Source organism: Eurosta solidaginis, chromosome X, assembly GCF_040869045.1.
Source record: "Eurosta solidaginis isolate ZX-2024a chromosome X, ASM4086904v1, whole genome shotgun sequence".
Lineage (NCBI taxonomy): Eukaryota > Metazoa > Arthropoda > Insecta > Diptera > Tephritidae > Eurosta > Eurosta solidaginis.
Window position 1 is genome coordinate 170,530,403 of NC_090324.1, and position 20,357 is coordinate 170,550,759.

Genomic DNA, 20,357 nt, shown 5'->3' on the forward strand with positions numbered 1-20,357 from the left:
GCGGGAGGAGACGATCCAAAATTGTTTAGATCTCGATCTGTATGAGCCAGATACCAAAAATTATTGATTTAGGAGAACATTTATGTTGAGTTATAACAATTTATAGATTTTGCACCTGAGATGGTGAGGGGAAGGGGGTGAGCAGCCCTCGACTTATTTGACCTATTGAGCTTGTAATATTCGTGAAGGTCAGTAAACGTAAATTTATAATGTGTAAAAATTATTGAAAAGTAATTGTTCGAAGGGTCGTGTGACTCCCGCCTCCTTCCATTTTCGAAAATATATGTGTGCCAAATTTCATCCAAATCCCTCCAGCCGTTCTCTTGATTGAGGCACAAAAACAAACGTCTGGACACACAAACATCCAAAGTTTCCCATTTTTTACCCGGCGTACGTTGTAACGCCCGAGATCGAGTGAATGTTGTGTTATTTTTTCTGTTTTGTGTGTTGATAATTTAGTTTATTGTTCTGTAAATTGCATTTCGTACGCATATTTGGTGAAATTTTCGTTTAAAACATTTTATTATTGTATGTTATTGTACACATTTTTGGTTTTTTCGTTCGGTGCAAAGATAAACAAATTTTTTGGAGTTACAGCTCTAGAGCAAAGAACATATAGCTAGCCATTGGAAAAGCACGGACTCTCTAAATTTAATCCTGCAAGAGTAAGCGATTGTCCTTGTGCTTTGTTGATTGTAATTGCAAAAGCAAGGCGTACAGGAAACTGTAAGAGCTTAAAATTGAATGGCAAATAGGAATCATTGGGATCCGTGGTATGAGCACATCTTCACCTTTGCTTTTACCGCTGATGATTGTTGCTTCGATTACATTCGGCATTAATTTCTTAACGCAAAGTCTGGTTCCATTGCACAATTTAGGGTCTAAATTTCGAAGAAGCATGATTGATGATCCAATTTTCAGAGCTAATATATGCGCCGGCATTCCAGGTGGTTCTAAAGAGTTTAGAAATTCAATTGGATAATTCACAATTCGATCTTCATCTGTAACTGTGTCGATCGATTTATATTTCGTCTATTCACCAGGAATTTGGTTTTGAATGCGATCATTGATTTTGTATACATGAATAATTTTGTTATGCGAATGAAAGATGATGCTACGGCCAAGTTTTTCTATCGGAACCCGCCTATGGAAGCAGAGGTAGAGGGCGGCCCCCACTCCGTTGGAAGGACCAGGTGGAAAACGATTTAAACTCCCTTGGTGTGACCAATTGCGCCGGTTGGCGGAGCGAAGGAGCGACTGGCGCGCCTTGTTGGACGGCCATAACCGTTTAGACGGTTAAGCGCCAATTAAGTATGTAAGGAAGTAAGAATAATTTTGGGAGCTAAGATTGCTCGTTCCCATAGCCAAAAAAAATATTTTTAATTTAAAATTCTTAATTCTGAAATATGAAAAACCTTCGTCTTGATCGAAGGAATCCAAACTAAAAATTTGGTGATGATTGAAATTTGGTAAATACGTTTCCATAGGGAACACACACACAGAATTTGATTTTTATAGAAGATGCAGATAGACTGAAGCTAACACATTTTTTTAACGTCAGCAGATTACTAAACGTCCAAAAGGAATAACAGCCAAACTCAACAATGCAGTCAAACTTTAGGTGTTAAAATAACATAAGTTTGTACGGCAGCCATAGTTCTGAAAAATTCCATTTGTAGGGAAGGTGACACGCCCCTTTATTCCCAATTCCACATTTTACTGGAGGTGTTAGGACTTAACGTCATATAGCTCCTGTTACGATACTGCCTGCGATGGTGAGTCACGGCGGTATGCAGGCGCATGCTTGTTAGCCCACGCTAGCTCGTCGGATGGGGGGTCTTTTCCACCGGCCTCATCCGCAGTACTCGGAAACAAATTATATGTCAATCATGCCTATGCTTGTGAAAGGTGATAGCGTGAAAGGAAGCGAAAAGGAAGATAGGAAAGAAGAGGCCCGTCCAGGTTAGGTGGAGTCTGCCCTCTCGCTTATACGTAGCGTACGTAGTCTTCGGCTCCGCTATGACTCCGTATACCGAGCGAAGCCCCCTTCTGCCTGACACTTGTCCGTCCGTTAATTGTCCACTACGTCCCTGGTCAACCTAACATCCTGCCTCTACGTCTGTCTGCACACCCACGTCCCCTCTTACGCCCTTGTGCAACGGCCACACCTAACGACGCTTCCCAAGGCAGTCGGTTCTATGTACCGGAGCGACTCTGGATTTTTCCCGACCAAGGACTGTCATTTCAGTGTAACCCCATTTAATTTGTTGCGTCCCTCTCACAAATTATCTTCCTCCCAGCAGCTCCTTGCAGCGGGACTGCTCCATATTCTCTTGTTCCGGGAAGGTATCGAACCCAATCCGGGTCCGTCTCCTGACCCCGGCCCTGAGAAATGGTTTTGCTGCATCTACCGGAAAAGAATCTTTTTAGGACGGTCATACTCTTGTCAGTGTGTCTCGTGTAAGGGATGGTTGCATCGGACAGGTTGTTCTGGGCTAAACCCCAAAACCAGATGTCCACGTAACTTCTATAAATCTTTTGTGGCTCCTTGCTGTTCACGCCCTAGGGTGTCCCGTAGTCTACGCCTTAGCGCCCCCCCCCCCACTTCCTTCCAGCAGCCCCGCTGCTCAGCAAGCCACAACAAGCATCCGCTGCTGCTCGCGCCCCACGGCGCCACCAACTCATACGGCTGCTCCCACTCATACCTACAATCTCCGTAGTAGAGTCGGTAGTAATGCCGAGCATCAGCCCCTACCCCCGTCCTCTCCCCCCCCCCCCCCCCCCCCCCTCTTTTCCGGCAGCAATTGTGTAGGTCAGGGAAACAGACTCTTAGTGCCTACCTCCCTTTGCAGTTCTTGCCATGGACGGTGCCACTTTCCTAGATGTTCTGGTCTCCGTGACGGCAACCACCAGACAGGTTTCATTGCGCCATGTTGCCATTCCGCATACCCAAATACAGCGGGTACCCCAATGCTTACCCAAGGACGTCTAGTCCCAGGGCCGCAACAGCATTTGCGTTCTAGCCTTCCACAACCCAGGCATAGTCACCTGTCCCTTACTCCCAGAGTGACGACGTCTGCCCCCATACACTTCAGAATTCTGCAGTTAAATTGTAATGGATTAACTGGGAAGATCACGGAGATAATCGATTTCATGAAGCGGCACAACATCCGCATTTCTGCAATTCAAGAGACTAAATTCACAGCAAGATCTGCTCTGCAGACCTGTTCTGGGTATAATGTCCACAGAAAAGATCGCGAGAGCGGAAATGGAGGTGGCCTCGCGTTTATCATACATCACTCTGTGCAATATCATACATTTGATCCTGAGATTTTGGCGGATATATCAATCTTCAGCGTAGAACTCGTAAACTGCGTCAACTGGCATCCGATGGTAACATTGGCATCCAACCACCTGCCTATGCTTATTTCGCTTGAGCGCACCGCCGACTTCATCGTCACAGAAAAACGCACTTTCATAAACTTTAAAAAAGGAAAGTGGGATGAATAAATCCTTTACAGAAAACCGCTTTGCTGCCCTCGCTATCCCGACTGATGCTCGCAAGGTCATGCTTTCCGCAAGGTCATTGAATCCGACTCGGTTCGCTTCATTTCCGCCAGTAGAATTCCCGAAATTCGGCCCACTTTCCGGCGGAGGCCGCAAACTTAGCGAGAGAACGTGACCTTATAAGACAGCTCGATCCCGGCGATCCCCAAATAAGGGAGATAAACCAACGCATCAGATTGCTTGTGGATGAACACAAGCAGGCGAAATGGAAGGAGCACCTAAGCGGTTGTAACCTCTCTGCCAATGTAGGTAAGCTTTGGTCCACCGTAAAGTCCCTATCGAATCCGTCTAAGCACAATGACAAAGTTTCCATTGCCTTAGGCGATAAATTGCTGTCGGATGCGGAAAAATGCGCGAGCGCTTTCTGCCGACAATATGTAATGCATTCTACGGTCGACAAAGATAGACGGAGGGCCAACAGACACGCACATAAACATAAATTCAGCGCGTCACCAATTACCATCATTCCAAAGAGGTTGAGGATGACATCGGTCATGCTAAACCATCCAAAGCAGTGGGCCCAGATGGAATACCCTTGCCGAAGCTTAAAAGCCTAGGGAAAGAGGGTTTCAAATATTTAGCGCATGTCTTCAACATGTCTCTTTCCAACTTTGTCATTCCCGAAAAATGGGAAATGGCCAAGGTGGTCCCGCTACTAAAGCCTTGGAAACAAGCTAACATAGGAGAGTCATATCGCCCGATATCTCTCCTATCGACAGTAGCCAAGACGCTTGAAGCCATTTTGCTCCCCTACTTCAAAGCAAATTTGCAGCTAGCCTGTCATCAGCATGGCTTCAGAAAACTGCATAGCAGCACCACCGCGCCAAAATGCCATTAGCACCCAGATAAATTGCGGTTTAAATCAAAATCCCACCATAGAACAGTACTCGTTGCGCTAGACCTATCAAAAGCTTTTGATACGGTCAGCCACGGTACGTTACTGTAAGACCTGGAAGGGTCTGCCCTTCCCCCATGTCTTAAAAGGTGGACCGCAAATTATCTGGGTGGTCGGCAGGCATCGGTGCAATTTAGAAACGAAACATCAAAACCAAGAAGAATTAAACAAGGGGTGCCACAGGGTGGTATCCTGTCCCCACTTTTGTTTAATTTCTACATATCTAAGCTACCCTCGCCACCAGAAGGAGTTACTTTCGTTTCCTTCGCCGATGACTGCACAATAATGGCCACAGGCCCAGGCCCACAGATCGATGAGCTTTGCAAGAGAATAAAGGCCTCCCTGATCTCTCCAGTTTTTTCGATTCGCGAAACCTGGCATTATCACCGACTAAATCCTCCGCGACCTTATTTACAACATGTACGTCCCAAATGTCGACCAGTTTGAACATCCACGTCTATGGCACTACGCTACCGGCAAAATCTTGTGTGTGACGTTTGATCAGGATCTACATTTTGGTGAGCTTGCAGCCGTAATTATACCGAAAATCCAGAGCCGTAATAAAATCCTCAAATCCCTTGCTGGCAGTACTTGGAGAAAAGACAAAGAATAGCTCATTACGACATACAAAGCAATTGGCCAGCCGATTGAATGCTACGCGTCCCTTATATGGTCGCCAAGCCTAAACACTACCCACTGGAAGAAGCTACATGCCTGCCAAAATACTGCTATCAGAACCGCCACAGGCTGTCTTCTTATGTCCCCAGAACACCATCTACATAATGAGGTGAGAATACTCCCCAGAAATGAGATGCTATCGAAACAGTTCCTGTTGAATACCCAGAAACCTGGGCATCCAAATAGACATCTGATTGATGAGCCAACACCGCCTAGGGGCTTAAGGAGTCATCTCCGTAAGCATCATGAGGAAATACGGCACCTGAGAACTCTGCCGTATGAGGCAAAAAAATACCAGCAGGTCCTCAGTGAACTCCACAAGCAGGCGTGGGACCTTTATGTCAGGAATTGCCCGGTGAATCCAGTACTCAAAGAACAGTACCCAAAACTTTCAATTCAAGTTGACTGTTGAAGCGAACAGACGTGTTCTCTTGTTCTACTTTAGCTGTTAAAATTTCTACTTACTTTGCTAAATTAAAAAATGTGTAACTGCTTTAAATGCAATAATCAATGTTTACCGAATGACTCTATAATATGTGGCATTCGTTCTAACAAAGTTCATGTGAATTGTTCTAATGTTATGGGAAATGCAATTAATTTGCTTACAAACAACAAAAATATTGTGTATAAATGTGACAAGTGTGTTGCTTTATTTTCGTGAGCCAAAATATTCAAAGCTCTCAAAAGTGTTGATTTGTTACAATATTTCTTTAAAATTCTCACAGCAAGTGAGAGGCAATCTGAGCTTACTGTCGATTCCAACAATGCAATCCGTACGCCCTCACAAACTAAGGTTGGCGCACCTAAGTCAATGCAAAAATAATCATCTCCTCTGCCATCGCCAGCTGCTCAGCTTGTGCATTCTGTTGACAGCGCTGAGAGAAGTTCACTATCTACTCTACCTGTGGGTGCTAATGATAATATTAGTTGTATGACTGCAAACAATGAACCTGTGCATTCTGCTGAGATCGCTGAGACAAATACATTACCTACTCTACCTGAGGGTGTTAATAATAATTCTGCTTGTGTTGCTACAAATAATGATGCTGCTAATTATATTGGTGTTATCTCTCAAACATTTGCTGATGCCGCTGCCCCTGCTGCTGACCATTTTACATCGAATGAAGTTGGTATACAGGGACAGAGAAAAACTGCGTTTAAATCAAACGCTGATAAGCCATATAATGTTGTTAGTGGTACTAATACGAATGCTGATTTGGATGTTTTCGTGCGATACAGATGGCTTCACTTATCTTCTTTTAGCCCGTCTGTTAAAGAGGATAACATTATAAAATATATTTCTCAACATACCAACATCGATCCACCAAGAATTGCTTGCTTTAAACTGACCAAAAGAGATGCCGATTTTAACTCTCTCGTAAGAGTTTCTTTCAAATTACGTGTTTTATCTACTGACTATAGTAAGGTTTTTGATGCTTCTCCGTGGCCAACAAATGTTTCTGTTAGACCTTTTAGGTTTCTTCCAAATCGAGACCAAAATATGCAGGAAACATAGATACAATTGAGACCCTACAAGTAAGTCATAATAAGCGAATTCGTAATAGGCATCTTAATCAAAATCTCAAAATTTATTATCAAAATATGTCGGGTATGAGAACAAAAGCCAATTCTATTTATGCTGCTACATCTCAATGTGATTATGACGTCATCGTGTTGGTAGAGACATGTCCTTATGCTGATTTCTGCAGTGAGGAATTCTTTAATAGGAGCTTTTATTCTGTTTTTCGAAGATACAGAGATGGTGTGGTAACGAATACTATACGTGGGGGAGGTGTTTTGATAGCAGTAAAGTCCATCCTATGTGCTGCTTAAGTAACTTTAAGTAATATTGATTCCTGTATTGAACAATTGTATGTATCAATTTCGAGTGGTGATGATTTGCTTTTCATTTGTGTTTCTTATATTCCTCCTAATAGCTCTGCTAATTTGTATTTTGATCATATTGATAATATTTTAAATTTAAATCTCCCGAATGATAATGCACAACTCTGTGTGTTAGGTGATTTTAATTTAAATAAAATTGCGTGGTCTACTATTGCTGATGAAAATATGCTTATTTCAAGTAATGTGAATAGTTGTAGTGAAATATGCGTTGTAGTGAAATATGCGAAATTGATGAATTATTTGGTATACAACTAAGGCAAATTAATGGCTTTCTAAAAGAGTTGAGCAGGATTTTGTATCTTATTTTCATTAGGCCTGATTTAAAATTTCAATTATATAAGTCTGTGGTTCCTTTATCTGTAACTGATAAACACCACATTCCACTTATCTTGGAACTTGAGTTTTATAAATATCCAAATCTTTGCACTGACTCGATGCTGAAATTCGATTACTCGCGGTTAATGATCTAATATTAAGTGAGAATTGGCCAACCTTATTTGCAGATCGGTCTCTAACTGATTGTTTTGACATTTCTAAGTGGTAGTATATCTTTCAGAAATATTCCACGTGTGCCGCCAAGGGTCCATAAACTACCCTGGCATAATCGGAGCTTAAAGAAATTAAAGAATCTTCGTAATAAATTTCATAAGCTTTACAAATGTTCTGGTAATTCGCAACACATAGTAATGTATGAGAAATACTTGACTGAGTTTAACTGTCTAAATACATTTCTTTATAAAAATTATTTACTCGGGTTTGAAATGAATATTAAATCTAATCCCAAGGCTTTTTGGAGTTTTGTAAATTCAAAACGTTCTTCGTCAATTATTCCGTCCATAGTGTCTTACAATGGCATGAGTGAAAGCACCGCTAATGAAAGGGCAAATTTGCTGAATTTTTTAAATCTAATTTTGTTGATAATTGTGTTCAGAGTGATACTTCTAGTGTTGGACAATTAGCTTCTTCGCTTGATTTTGGCTCCTTAGTTTTAACTGAGGAAGATATTTTCGCAGCTATAAAAGACCTAAAATGCTCCAAGCAATTAGATGCTCATAATATCTCTGCTTTTTTTCTCAAACAATGCACGTCATATATAATGTATCCGCTTCTTTTGTTGTTTAATTTGTCTCTTAGGTCAGGTTATTTTTTGGATGAATGGAAAGTGACTTCTGTTAGTCCAGTTTTTAAGAGTGGGAGTAAGAATCTGGTTTCGAACTATCGCCCTATCTCTAAAATTACTAATATTGCTAAATTATTTGAAATAATCATTAGCCCTAAAATATCATTTGCTATCAAGCCCTATATTTCGTATACTCAACATCGTTTTATACTGGGTAGATCTACGGTCACTAATCTAACTGTTTTCTCTAATTTTTGTATTTCAGCCTTTGTGGATGGCTTTCAGATAGATACAATCTATACTGATTTGTCAAAAGCTTTTGATAGAGTGTCTCACGAATTATTAATTAAAAAACTGGAAAAATTTGGCTTTCATTCTACTTTCTTGTCATGGGTAAAATCATATGTAATAGATAGAATTAACTATGTTGTTGTTGATGGCGTAAAATCATTTTCATATAGATAGTATCTTCGGTCCTCTATTTTTTCTTATTTTCATCAACGATTGCTCAGAGTGTTTTTCCTTGTGTGAACATCTACTTCATTCTACTTTCTTGTCATGGGTAAGGTATACTCAAAATGAACCAATTATCACTGCTATCGGAAAATAATTTGTTATGTAGAGAAATAAATTTAGATATATTTGTAAATCGTAATGAATTTAAACAAAACGTTGTATGTACTATTTTAAAAATAACTAATAACATTGGTACGTCTTAGTCTGTAAGGTTTCTAAACCATAGACTTAATAAATAAATAAATAAATAAATAAAAGTTGCGGAAGAGGAACGCATACTCTCCAGGGAAACGCGAGTCACTCTAGCTCAACTTCGTTCTGGATACTGTAATAGGCTAAACTCTTACCTATCCAGAATCAACCCCGAAATGCAAAATGTATGCCCCACTTGCGATGTATCCCCACATGACACCAACCATCTCTTTAATTGTAATGTGGAACCAACTCCTCTAACACACCTTTCATTATGGTCCACCTCTGTTAAAACAGCAAGTTTCCTAGGACCCCCGTTAGAGGATATTGACGAAAATTTGTGATCGGTCGCGGCTATTAGGTGGGGCGAAGCACTGCTAAAACAACAACAACGACAGGGTATCTTATCTACGCAACATGGTCTCTTGCCCCGCTAAAAAATGTAGAAATCCAAAAAAAGCAGAACCAAAATTATTCCTTCAAAACGTTATAAATATTCATATTCCTTTATTTAAAATAGATATTAAGCTACTCTTATTTCTACCCATATATGTATGTAGTTTTATTTAATTATAAAAGGTTTATTACATTTTTGTAAACATTTAAATAGTTTTTAACAAAATTAACGATTTGAAATTATATGTTTGTTCAACAATTTTTCTAATAAAACTAAACTGAAAAATATTTAATTCCTTCTTTTATAGTTTAATTTTTTTACAACTGACTTTTCAATATACAATTCCTGAACGGGTTACTTTATTAATATCTAATCCCACATTCGGCCGTCCTGATGAGTCGTTCGGCTCGAATGAATCTTTCCACATTTTCATATTGTTGCGGGGGGAATGTGGCACCCGTGTCGTAGGGCGCGATCGCACGCAAATATAAGAAATAAAAAAGAGAAGAATTAATACCGAGTAATTACAATTATTTTACAATATTTGCTTATCAAAGTGAACCACTCACTAATTTCCTGGTCGTCAGGACAGCTAATTAATTTCACAATACAAATAGCAATTCCGATTGAATATGCAGTAGTGCAATTAGAAGGAAATTAATGGGAATACAAAGTGCACTTGGCACATTCAAATTCATGCAAGGGATGAATTGCAAAATGCAAATTGAAAATTGAAAATTACGTGACAATGGCTAGGAGTTAAATTATACCAAATAAATTCACTAGGCAATTCAGATTTATAACATTAATTGTTTGCAAATATTAACTCACTGACACTCGCACTGTGTAAAATGGTTGTTTTTTATCTTACTCACCTGGGGCTAGCTGCTGGCTCGTGAACGTTCCAAATTAGAAAAAGAAAGATTTAAAACGAAAAAGGTCCGCACCACCTGCCGATAGCTAACTTTCGTCGAGTTTTTCCCCTTTGAAGTTAGCGCTCGGCAGGGGTGGGCCGTTACCGGTAAATAATAATATTGCCAAAAATGTGCATTAGGGTGGTAGCGAATATTTAGGCTGGTGGCCTAAACATGCCGGCCCCCTTGCGGCGAGCAACTCGAAAGAGCAAAAAAACTGATGAGTACGCCAGCAACCGTCCCAAGGCGTGATGACTTAAATAAATTAAATAACTTTAATAAATTAAAATTCCAATGTGATCTCCTGTGAACTCCCGGTCTCCACTAATGCAGCCTCTCTGGCGGAGCTGTGAATAAAAAAGGGAAAAGTTAGTGTTCATGTACGTGGGGTTGCTTGGTTTTAAAATGCACCTTGTGGTATAGTTAAAGTTTTTATAGTGGGTGGGCTCCGGACACGACGAGGCCGAAAATTGTGGCTTGGGTGAGGAGCCCGCCGACAGTCGACGCGGGTGTGCCGCCGACCATAATACTGGCGTAGACGTCGGCGCCCAAAGTGAGCAACACTGGCGACGATCGGTAAAAAGTCGGATCGGCCAGCTTCATGAACTGGAATGGGGCCGCTACCGACGGGTCCAGATTTGCCGTGGGGTTTAACCTGGCATAGTTTGCTATTACGGTGGCTTGGGTCGTGATCTTTCCCGCTACCCCATACTTCCCTCGAAGAACGACGGTGCACCTCGAAAGACGTGCGGTATTGTTACGCTCCAGGTGTAGATCCTTGCACAAATTGGCATCGATAACGCTGGTGGGAGCGCAGGCATCTATTAGGGCGCGGACCAGGTGTAAACGGCCTCCTGCCTCAATTCGGACTATGGCTGTCGGCGCGATGGCGATCAATGCTCGAGTTATAGTCGGTGCCGCTAAATTGTCCCGGAGTCGACCACTTCTGAAGCCGGCTGGGGTTGTTGTTTGGCGCGCGAGGGTGGTTGTGGTACCCTCCTTGCATGGTTGATACGGGGCCGATCTGCCAGTGGAGCGTCGGGTCGAGCGGAACGAAGCGGCTCCGCGCCGCCCCGGCGCCTACTGGCATTGCGGTGCGATGGGCGGAAAGGACGTGTCTCCGCGCCATCCCCGTGTTCCATGTGTCTCTGATTACTTTTCTGCTTCTCATGCTGAAGCAGTGGTCGGAAGGATCGTGCTTCTCCACTGGTCGTTGGGCGATGGCTAAGGCTGCGACACTTCGGGCGATCTCCTCCATCTCTTCCTCCTCATCTGCTACTTGTTGTGTCCACGATCGGGTGTCCTCCGTGATATGAATGGAGAGCACTTCGTCGGCGCTTGCTTCCTCGTCGTGCTCGTCGTGGTAGGTAGGGCGTGGCTACGGTTGCTCATCCTCTATAGGCAGCGTAGTGTGGTGTTGCTCCCGGCATCGGTGGCAACGGTAGCGGCTGGGGCATATTTCCAGCCGATGGAACGGCGATAAACAATTGGGGCAGTGCCGGTGTATGAGGACGGCCCGGAGGCGTTCTTCTGCCGACATTCCCCTGTACAGCGGGCATAGTCGTATGCCGTGATTCTTATGGCACAACCCGCAGGAGACGGTGAAGGAGTCAACGCGTTGCTCCGTCTTGTTGCGTTTGACTGAGAAGCCCGTCATTCTGGAACGGGAATTTGTTATTACTTGTTTTGACTCCAGGGTGTTGGGTGGCATATGAGCGGGTACTGGTAACTTATTGGCTGAGATTGTGGTTGGCGTACTCGGGTTAAGGGTTTATTTGGGATGAATAATCTGGTTAAGTTATTTTGCCGATGTAGTGACGTGTAGTGGTTGAACCCACTGTTAGGCTTAGTAAACTTTGATTGACATACGCCTAAAATTATCTTTCGTTTTGAAAATAGTTTCTTCAGAATGAAAATGCTGATATTGAAAGCCACCAATAGTAAGATTAAGAATTATGAAATATAGACTTAGGGCAAACTATATTTTTTGGTGTTTGCCTAAGGCAGGCAATACGCGATAATATACTGTATATCACGGTAAAGCCGTGTGTTGTCACGGCTCCTTGTAATTGCCCTACAAAAATTTGGTCACAAAACTTACCCACGCCCATGCAAATGTGGCTATGAATATAACCTATGAATGACTGTAAAATGACTAGTCAAATGACGTCGTGCAGATAAAATGTGCGACAGATGGAAAGAGGCCTTTATCCGCTGTCTGGGAACACTCTTTGTGTTGATTTGGGCCATGTTGTGTGAGAATCACAAATTGTGGTGTATTGTTGATTTCAACACAACCCTGGCGGGAATAGGCTACATTATCGAGTGTGGCAATTTGTAGAGCTGTCAGCTGATAACTCTCCACTCATTGGAGTGAGACAGCTGTGCGGTGCTGCCAATTTGGCAGCGTAACGATACCTAATGGTCATGTCGCGCAAGCGTTTGAGGACATTCACGTTTGAGTTCTGACGCGATCTGACTTCTGAAATGTCTTCTTTTTTGTGTGGTTTTTCTGATAAAGTTAATTTGGTGGAATTACTATTTCATAAGGGGTCCTGAACTTTCCTTTAATTATTTTATTAATCTTGGAAATTGTATCGTAATCTCCAATTCGCTTTTCCACAGTTAAGTTTAGGCTAATAAAAACTTGAAAAGGCTTGGAAATTTCACGGTCGGATATAATTCGGACGTTATTTCTTTATAATTCAGGAAACAATCTAAAACTTAGTTGGAGTTTAGAAGAAACCTTAACTTTTCCTAATAAAAATAATAATGGCAAACTAATTTGAGGAAAATAACTATTTTGCTTATTTTTCTTTTTTTAATGTTTTTTTTTTTTTTTTGATAAAAGGAAACCCAAGATAAACAAACCAGAGCGCGCCTTATTATCTAGGTCTATATTTTCGCGATTATGTATATGTATTCTGATTTTGTTCATGTACTAACACTCGGGTGTGTTGGATCTCATGGATCCGAGTTGTGATAACCTTTGGATCGCGCGCAATGTGCTTACTGCGTAAGCAAAAGTCATCGAGTGGCACCCTTGTTTCGTTCATTCAAAATGACATTCATTCATGGAAATGAGTATAGATACATTTTGAATGAATTTTCACTATGAAGAAAAATTTGTGATGGGTAAAATGTAAGTATGCCAGTATCGTTCCCTTTTTATAATTTTATAAATTTACTAATTTTTTATTCCTTTATTTCATTTCAGGTACTCTTTTTATTTCATTTCAGTTACACAGCTACAAATTAATGACAAGTTGCAACGTAATATGAGCAGTTCAGCGGCGTTAACGAAACCATACAGCTAATTAGAGCAAGTCTTCACCCTACCTCCAAAAAATGATTGGTGTGAACCAATCGATGGTTTCAACAATATATTTAGTCCACTGGTTGCTATGAAAAAGTATCCAGCTGTAATTACTCCCTGAAAGTGTGCAAATCATTTTCAATGGAGAATTGCACAAAGGTGGATGTAGCATATACGAAATTGTGGACCGATGTTGCATTTACCAAGGGGGTGGGGTCACGCCGGGCCAGTGCGAAATAACATGGCTTATTTGACGTGCATTCTATTGGGAACTGGTTACTATGCGTAAACATAGTTATCAGCTTCAGGATGAATGGTATTTTTAAACAGTAATTTCGGAATTGTATGCATTAGCCAATGTACATAAGCCGCAGTCTAAAACGAAACCATCAGATAATTCTGTGATATTATCGAATACACCTTCACCACTCTTGACGTTAGCAACATCAGAAACAGCAATAACAGAACCAACAACAAACGGTTCTGGATGTAATATAAAAACTACATAACATAAAACTAGTTGAAGGAGGCAAAAGTATTACGGGCATTCGAAAAGCAGGCTACACTCAATACGTGGAGTATTTACAAGTAGACAGAATGGGGCTGTGGAAGAGGCAGATCAACGTAATTCAGCACATGCAAAGCAAGAACAAACAAGTAGAATGAGTACCGAGCCAAGCAGCAGTAATATCATGCTAAGCGGTGCTGATAATGCTGATATAAAAAAGAGACCATATTGGAACGTTTAAATAAACGCAACAAAGAACGTCAAAAACGGTCTAGATGTTAAACTAGAGCAACGTAATAAAGAGAATGTACAATTGGAGGGCGCTGATTATTTTGCATTTACATTCGCTGAACGGGTGCGTGCAGTAGAGGAACAGTTGCATTTACATTCGCTGAACGGGTGCGTGCAATAGAGGAACAGTTGCAGGGAATAACTGAAGGTGCAGATGCTGCTGCTACAAAACTATCAGCTCCTATCGCCAACACTAATAACCCTGATTCGACATGCCTCTTCGCTGATATATAACCAATACCAAGCAAACAATATTCTGTTGGACGACGTGCTTCTGATACAGTTTTGCGCCGTTTCCATTTCATGAAACGCCAGTTTGGTATCATAAACGCTGTTGGTATGCTATCTTCAAAATTTAATAACGTTTGACGTACTGTTTGTATAATGCTATCCAAACTACCCATTGTTGCACCAATCCATTTAAATTCTGATGCGGTAGTCACTGAAAATTTGTGTGATAAATGTCGACGTTTATCGCGCTGTTCGTTGCGTTGTGGCTTATTCAACGGAATTGGATTTGATGGATATTGATTTATGTAATTTTCAAAACCATGTTCTATACCCAATTTAAGATGTGAAAATTCCTTTGTGTTCTGACTTGTTTTTAGGCGTGTCATTTTGTTGTCTCCACCGCCGCCGCTGATGGCATTTGCACTTATATCAACATCTTCATCATTCTTGCCACGCCTTAATGCCGACGTTTGCTTCTTTTATTCGTCCATATATGACAGTCTTTGATATTTCTTATGCTCTTCTGTTATGGATTCTGTTAATGTCATCTGTCGTACAATCTCATCTTTCCGCTCAGTAATTTGATTATAGAGTGTAGCTTCTAAGTCATCCATATCGAGTATGCCCAATAGTAGTTCTAATTTTGATTCTGTACTATAATCCCAAATTTTGTCATTATCAAATGCAGATTGGCCTTCAACGAATGTTCTACGTGCTATGAACCAAAGTTTACGTCGATGTTGATCCGAGCCAAGTATCATGCCTTATGAGTACGCCTTGTTCCTCTTGTGGCAATACACAATCAACAACACCACTAACTTTATGCGATTTGCATGAGTTACACTGCTAATCTTCAGTTGGTATATCATGCAATGGTGGATCGACACATTCGAGATGATAAACAGCAGGGCATGTTGCGCAGCATAATAGATCACCTAATCTAGACATCTACGACAATGATCATCGTAATGTATTGGACCCTCTTGTAACATTACGTCTCGTACAGCATTGCTTGTAAAAATTGATTGGTTAAAAATTGTAAAACTATAATACGATCGTTAACACACGTAAATGGATAATCGCCAGCAGCACATAAAATATTATATACTTCGCGACTAAAATTATATCGCTCTCTACATAGCTACGTAATACCTCCGGCCATTGATGCTATTAATTAGATAGGAAACTTATATTCACCGTATCTTTTGGATCGAGTGGTCCAAAGTGAGTTCCCTGAAGATTTTCTTCGCGTAAAAATTCCTTCACTAACATAAGATGTACGTCTGCAATTAGTGCACTTTGTTCGTCACTTGTCAATGCAGCGCAAAAATCCTCAAAACGAAATGGTGATAAGCGTACTAAATGACGAAAACGTCGTAATACTGCATATACGCCCAATGCCTTGATTATTAAGTCATGTTTCATTAATAAATCAGCAGAAGATTCCGGCAATACCAATGCCTCATATTCACGATCTTGTAGCCAAATAGGGTCTGGACTTGGTGGCCGCGCTTCGAAATTGGAGTCGAATCTACCGCGCTCGGAGGACGACATATGAGTATCTTGCTGTACTGGTAGTGCTATCAGAATACAAGCACCCCGATGTGGTCGGAATTACTTTATGATGGTAAGTAGGTTGTAATGATAGCTAAATCCCCTTAATTTCAAGTCAGTTAATTTAAAGGCGACACAACGTTGAACAAAACAGCTGCTTCAAATGCTACTACAGCCAAACCCACAGGAACATGCAGAACCTGCGCACAACATAACGGAGTTTGATACACGACCAGATTTAAGAGGTATGATGTTAAACTATATTACCTTATGGTAATAAAATATTAGATGTTTTAAGACCAAATCGTGGTTATTGAGTCAATTGTATTCTGTGGCAGATCGTGGATCTGCGGTAGGGTTCTGTTGGCCTCGTTCGGGGTGAACGAGAGCGGGTTTAAGTGGTTTGTTGGCTTCGTTCGGGTTGAACGAGAGCTGGGTTAAACGGGTTGTTGGCCTCGTTCGGGGTGAACGAGAGCTGGTTTAAGTGGTTTGTTGGCTTCTTTCGGGTTGAACGAGAGCTGGGTTAAACGGGTTGTTGGCCTCGTTCGGGGTGAACGAGAGCTGGGTTACGCGATTTGTTATAACAGGTAGGAGTTACAAGTCTCCCTCACCCTCACTGGAGGGTGGTAGTAGGACCAATTTCGTGATTGGTCTGGTGGTTTGTCCCCTTGCCGTATCCAGTTCCACGACTCGAACTCGGCTATCGGGGCCATAATGAAGGTTGGCTATCCGACCTAGTCTCCATTCGTTAGGGGCAGATTATCCTCCTTAATGACGACTAGGTCTCCTTGTTTAAGGTTTGATTGTGGATGCTTCCACTTAACGCGCTTCTGCAATTCGGTGAGATACTCCGTTTTCCACCGTTTGCAGAAGGTTTGATGCAGCGCCTTAAGTTCTTCCTATCGATTGACGAGTGATGCGCGATTCTCGCTGACGTCGATCTCCGGTGGAGCTAACAGGTGCCCTCCAACGAGGAGATGGCCTGGAGTAAGGGGCTCCAAATTAGACGGCTCGTTGGAGGAGGGGGTTAACGGTCGAGAATTGAGACAGGACTCGATTCGACAAAGTAGTGTGCTGAACTCTTCAAGGGTACATTTGTGACCCAAAGCGATATTCTTGAAGTGGTTCTTGAAGCTTTTGACCCCTGCCTCCCATAGTCCGCCCATGTGAGGAGCTCCTGGTGGTATGAAGTGCCATGCCAGGTTTTGGTGACTGTACTTGGATAGAGTTTGGTTGCGGGCGTCCGCCAGGAAAGCTTTGAGTTCTGAGCGGAGAGCTCTGGAGGCTCCGACAAAGTTAGCTCCGTTGTCGGAGTAGATGTTCTTTGGACATCCTCGCCGAGCGACAAACCTATCGAAAGCTGCCTGGAATGCGGCAGTACTGAGGTCACTAGTGGATTCCAAGTGAATCGCCTTGGTTGCAAAGCAAACAAAGAGGCAGACGTAACCCTTTGACATGCGGCATCCTCTTCCGCTATAAGATTTGATGTCAAATGGTCCAGAAAAATCTACGCCCGCATTGGTGAAAGCCCGGGAAAAGGTGGTTCGTTCTGACGGTAGATCTCCCATAAGTTGGGTTTGGGTCCGCTTGCGGAATATTGTGCACGTTTTGCAATTGTGTATGGCCGATCGGAAAATATTTTTGACCCTAGGGATCCAATATTGTGTGCGTAGGCGACGAAACATAAGTTGGTTCTCCCCATGCAGGGTGTCTTTATAGATGAACTGGACAAGAAGTCGTGCGAGCCGGCAGTCATACGGCAGAATGATCGGGTGCCGTTCACTGTAGGGAAGATCCTTGCCCCTGAAAGACGACCGCCCACCCTCAATATGCCCTTTTCATCGACAAGGGGGGTAAGAGGGAGGATTTCACTCTTTGAACCGATGAGCTTCCCGGAATTTAAACTCGAAAGTTCCTCCGAATAGTGCCTCCGTTGGTAGAAAGCTATTAACTGAATTTTCGTGGCCTGGATTTCATCGGGTGAAATGAAGTGCGATGCCGCTTTAAAGGAAGATTTTGTCTTAGGATTGGTTCTTTGGATAAATCTTCGAACATACGATATGACCCTCAATGCCCTGGATAAATTGGAAAACCGTTCGAGGATGTCGTTTTTCTCTTTTATTTTTGAAGTTGTGTGAACCTGCACCCGTTTCTCCTCTATGTTAGTCCGATAGTCCTTTTCTTGTATTGGCCATTCTGTCTTATCTTCTTGTAACCAAGAAGGTCCCTGCCATCACAAAGAGTTATTGACTAACTCCTTCGCTGATAGTCCTCGGCTAGCCAGGTCTGCAAGATTGGATGCGGATTCTACGTGGTGCCAGGATTTTTTTCCTACCTTTTCTACTATTTTCATTACTCGATGAGCGACAAAGGTTAACCAAGAACAAGGGGGTTTTCTTATCCACGCCAAAACAATCCTGGAGTCTGTCCATAGGTGTAGATTGGAATTTTCTAAATGCAGATTTTCACGCACTGATTCGATGGTTTCGGCCAGCAACACTGCACCGCATAGCTCTAATCGGGGTAAGGAAACTGTTTTAACGGGTGATACTCTTGTTTTTGCTATTAATAAGTTAACGTAGACCTCATCCTTTATCTTTGCTCGTAAAAAGACTGTCGCGGCGTAAGCTTTTTCCGAGGCGTCGCAAAAGCCAACGACGTTGAGGTTGGCATAAAATACACCCAACGTGGGATACGAATTCCGTTAATGGAGGGGTATTCCTGCATAAAATTATGCCATCGGTCTAGGGTTCCTGCCGACACTGGTTCGTCCCAGTCAGTCCCTTCTAGCCAGATGCTTTGCATAATAATTTTGGCAACAATGACGACTGGGGCGAGTCAGCCTAGAGGATCAAAAAGTTTAGCGATTGCAGAAAGTATTGCCCTTTTCGTTAACATATCCCGATTTTCAATTGGGTTTGTGGTGAAGTAAAAATAATCCGCATGCGCGTTCGATCGAATGCCAAGGGCCTTGACCGTACTCGTGTCCTCGAATTCCAAAAGTCTTCGTTGAGCAGATGAGGTTTGGGTATCTCTTTCAGTATTCTTGAGCAATTTGACGTCCATTTTCGAAGGAAAAAACCTGCGGACTGTAAAGCATCTGTGATTTCATCACGAGCTTTGAGTGTGGATTCGATGCTATGTCCTCCAGCTAGAACGTCATCGACGTACATACCTGTCCGTAAGATATCTGCGGCAATTGGTGATGAAGTTTCAACGTCGTCTGCTGGTTGGTGCAGTGTCCTTATCGCCAGATAAGGAGCACAATTGACTCCAAAGGTGTCTGTCTTTAATTCGTAGACGCTGATAGGGTCACTAGGATTGTTGCGAAACACTATTCTCTGGAATTGTGTTTGGTTTGGCTTTACCCATATCTGCCGGTACATATTTTCGATGTCGCTATTAAAAACATATTTAAAGAATCTCCATCGAAGGAGTAGAATCGTTAAGTCGGCCTGAAGCACAGGGCCTGTATAAAGTACGTCGTTTAGGCTTGTGCCATTGGCTGTGGGGCACGAAGCTTTGAACACCACACGAACTTTTGTCGTGGTGCTTTCTTCTTTTATAACCGCATGATGGGGTAAGAGAAGCAATCGGTCACGTGGGGTGGTATGATTTTTGGAACTTTTGACATATGTCCCAATGTCTCATATTCCGCTAGTACCCTATTGTACTCTGTCTGTAGAGCCGGTGTCTTGGCTAGGCGCGTCTCATTCCGGTAGAATTGGGAGCAGACGCCGTTTAGGGAAGGCCCTAAGGAGACGTTGTTAGGAAAATCCTGTTTAAAAGGAAGGGCGACAGTATATTTTCCATCGGAGTTTCTTTCTGTTGTAGCTCTGAAAAGTTCCTCGCAATAGGCATTATCTTCGTTAAGTGCCCTTTTCTTAGGTACGTTTTCAAGTTCCCAGAAAGCGGTTAGTTGCTTGTCTAGGCTGATTTTATTAAAAAAGGATACCCGTGTATTAGTTGGGTGAGGTACTTCTGCACGACCAATTAGAATCCAACCGAAGACGGTTTCTTGAGCGAGAAGCGTATTTAGAACATTCTTCCTTATACCGTTCAGTATTATCTGGGAATAAATGTCGCCTCCAAGTATGAGGTCGACTGGTTCATTAATGAAGAACCTCTTATCCGCCAGAATCAGATCAGGAAACGCTTGTCGAGTCGTTGCGCTAACTTGGCATGTCGGAAGGTCCCCTGTTAATTGAGGCAGGACTAGGACCACTGTATCGATGCTCACTAAGGGGTCTGTCAGCGACCCTAACGTAATCAC

The 20,357-nt window shown here is 42.3% G+C and overlaps 1 pseudogene; it reads right to left on the reverse strand.

Moving 5' to 3' along the window:
• Positions 1-14,346: 14,346 nt before the first annotated feature.
• On the reverse strand, positions 14,347-16,084 carry LOC137235248 (nucleosome-remodeling factor subunit NURF301-like; annotated as a pseudogene).
• Between the last annotated feature and the right edge of the window lie 4,273 nt (positions 16,085-20,357).